The sequence below is a fragment of the Nannospalax galili genome, unplaced genomic scaffold (assembly GCF_000622305.1).
Source record: "Nannospalax galili isolate Female #2095 unplaced genomic scaffold, S.galili_v1.0 scaffold5556, whole genome shotgun sequence".
Classification (NCBI taxonomy): domain Eukaryota; kingdom Metazoa; phylum Chordata; class Mammalia; order Rodentia; family Spalacidae; genus Nannospalax; species Nannospalax galili.
In genome coordinates this window covers 101,156-104,628 of record NW_008337823.1, presented here as the reverse complement: position 1 = coordinate 104,628, position 3,473 = coordinate 101,156, and the positions used below count along the sequence as shown (strand labels likewise).

Below are 3,473 nucleotides of genomic sequence, written 5' to 3'. Positions count from 1 at the left end.
ACATGTCCTCACAAAACATGGAGCACATCATGACTGGGAAAATCTAGAGAAAGAGTTGAGATTACTCATTGATGGGGATTATAAGGCCACCATCTCTTCTCTGCAAATGGATGAGGTAAAAAAACAATTGCAAAGTCTCTGCCATGAAAGGAAAGAATCTTATAAACAACAAAATAATGAAAACAACAAAAAGGAGGTGATAGAAAATGGGGCTTTTCTTGACTTACTCCAGCGTCTAGGCCTAGAACATTACTACCCAAAAAGGATGAGCAGAGCTGACTTCCACCTGATCTACAAGAATTCCGTGTACAACACCCAGCCCAAATCTGAACAGGAACTGCCCTTCTATTTCCTGCAAAAGTTACTGATGCTGGATTGTGGGTTGCGATATCTGTTCTTCAAAGATGACAGTAATGTTGAAATTCAGGTTCCTACAGTTCTTGCCAATCAGGAAAATGAGTCTGTTGATACATATGAAGAATTCTTTGAGGACTGTGATAATCTTAATCCTTCAGTCAGTGGATCCCACCCCCACATCCACCCGATGGATATCCAGATGGCCATTTTCCACTGTGCAGATGATTTTGCCAGACAATACATTTTGGCAAAGCTTTCATTTTGTCAGTTTGCACTGCCCCTTGTGGTGCCAAACCCCAACACTTCTCAAATTGAATTTTCTCTCTGGTCTCTCAGGCAAATTAGGAAAAGTTGGCAAGGTACAAGCAAATCACAACAAGACAAGAGCTACAGTCACAAGAATCAGCCGATGTGCAGTGTCTCTGCCCCCATTGTGTCCTTCATTAGAGTTGGAAATGGCCTCTCTGCTTCTAAATCTCAGATCATGAACTCTCTGCTCAGTAAACGTAAACACGATGTGTTTTTTCACAGACACTGCAGGGGAAGCAGTAAACACTGTGTCTTGATGGGGGGAGTGGTGGAAATCTGCTGGTTCTGTCCTGGGGGCGCAGGTGAGGACAGATTCGACAACTGTGTGGCCTTCACCAATCTTCACGGAGATGCCAGGGAGCATGAGCAGCAGCTGGCCTTCCTGCAGGAGGTCTCCTCTGTCATCGTGATCCTCATGTCAGCTTCTGATGACAGTAAAGAAAACAGGAAAATTGTAAGAGACCTGTTCCAGTCATCAAATCCTTTGATCTGCTTGCTTGATGACAAGGAAAAAACCATTGTTAATAATACAGGGAGGAAGCTGAAAATTGGAATCAGGAACAGAAATGAGGCAGAATTAACAGAGGAGCTCACAGCTGCAATCCAACACTTGCTCAATTGCTCTGACACTAGTCTCAGCTTAGAGGACTGTTCGCTGATTGCTCACAAACACGGGTTCCTTGTTGATGAAGACCAGAGAGACTGCAAGGAAGCCAAAGAAAAGGCACAGAACATAATTGCCTTTCTAGAAAAATCTAAGTTATCTCAAATAAAGGAAAACTTCCTACCCCTCCAGGGACATTTGTGGCACTTGTGGTGTAAGAAGGACAAAGAACTGTATCATCTGAGAGAAAAGGGAAATCGGAGCATTGAACAGCACAAGAGTGAGATTGAGACAGAAAAACACAAAATACGGAGTCAGCAGTTGGAAAAAGCTTTTCCTCCTAATGATGTCATGCACTCTGTCCTTACAATCCTTCAAGAAAATTCAGAAATGTACAACAAACTCTATTTTTTGCATTGGCTAAATCTCTTTTTTCAGAAACTGGCCAGAGGACATTTGGAAGATTTACATGAGAAGCAAAGATATTTGTGGTCAATGGTACAGGCAGAAAAACAAAAGAAACAAAACAGTAACTCCCTGAAACTCTGGCAAAATCAGATAGAAGCCATCTCCACAGAGATTAGCAATTGTACTTTGGGTATTGAGCAACTTCTCAGAGAAATATGCCAGATCTATGAAGCTCTGGAAGAAACTTCCTCTACTAGAGACAGCCTTTTTCTCTGCCTCCCTCAAATTGCTGCAGACCTGATGATAGCTGGTGTTCCCATTGAGCTGATGGATGGGGATGCTTCATACGTGCCTCTCAAGTGGGTGGCAGCTGTTTTTGACAAGATCTCAGAGAAACTTGGAGACAAGCAGCTGTTCGTTCTCTCCCTGCGGAGCTCAGGGAAGTCCACCCTGCTAAATGCCCTTTTTGGGCTGCAGTTCACAGTCAGTGCAGGCAGATGCACCAGGGGGGCCTACATGCAGCTCCTGAAGGTGGAGGAGACATTCACAAAGGAACTTGGCTTTGACTTTGTGCTGGTTGTTGACACAGAAGGACTTCGGGCCCCAGAACTCAGCAACTCCCCCAGTTGCGTCTTTGTCCATCAGAATGTGGGAGAAGTTACAGCTAAAGACCAAAATATGGAAGGACGACGGAGACTAGAGCAGAGACTGGATGAAATGGCAGCATTAGCTGCTGAACAGGAAGAGTGTTTACATGTCACCCGCTTTAGTGATGTTATTAAGTTTGATGTCAATAATCATGTGTACTACTTTGCCCACTTCTGGGATGGCAATCCCCCAATGGCCCCTCCCAATCCTCGCTATAGCCACAATGTTCAGGATCTGAAGAGCAGAATTCTGTTAACTGCCCAACAGGAATCCAGGAGAAGCGCCATGAAGATTTCAGATGTTAAATTCCGAGTTCAAGATTTGTGGAATTCTCTGGTGAGTGAGAATTTCGTTTTCAGTTTCAAGAACACACAAGAGATCATGGCCATGAGCAAACTTGAAACCATGTATAACCAGTGGACCTGGCAACTCAGGAGTCATATCCTGGGCTTACAGAATCAGTTGAACAATCAGATTCAGAATGGGAAAATACTGACACTCACAACAGACATGCTTGAAAATCCAGTTAACAAGAACTATGAAACCATTAAAAAACAGCTTGAAAAATATTTTCAAGAAGACTCAGAGAGTAATATACTGATTCAATGGAAAGCAAATTTTGAGCACAAGCTGGTAACTCTGAAAGACACACTCGTTACAGAAACCAGGAGGAAAGCCAGTGAACTTATTAGCCTTAAAAAGAGCCACGAAGTTTTGGATAACCAAAAGAAACACTATGAAAATGAATTATTAGAGAAGAGTCAAAAGTTGGCTTTAAGTGTGAAGGATAAAGAATTAAGTGAAGAAAATTTGCTTCAGAAATTCAATCAACTGTGGACGAAATGGGTCTATGAGGTTTCATCGGCTGCCCCTCCTGTCATAGAGCCTACCATTGATGTGGATTCTGAAAGCATCCTTTGGGAGTATTTCAAAAAGGAGAGAAACCTGCCAGACAAACTCAAGAGAAATATTGAGGAGAAGTTTCAAATCAACTATGACAAGCATATAAAAATGAAAAAAAGTATGTTTCTTAGGACAAAGAGTTTAGAAACATGCCATAAAGAGTCTATCAATAAGACTAATGATAATATTTTGTCAAGATTTAAAGAGATAATTGAAAACATCTTGAAACAGCAGCGTGATTATG

At 42.2% G+C, this 3,473-nt stretch overlaps 1 pseudogene; it reads left to right on the top strand.

Moving 5' to 3' along the window:
* LOC103733859 overlaps positions 1-3,473 on the top strand; it is a 6,595-nt pseudogene that overhangs the window by 1,840 nt on the left and 1,282 nt on the right.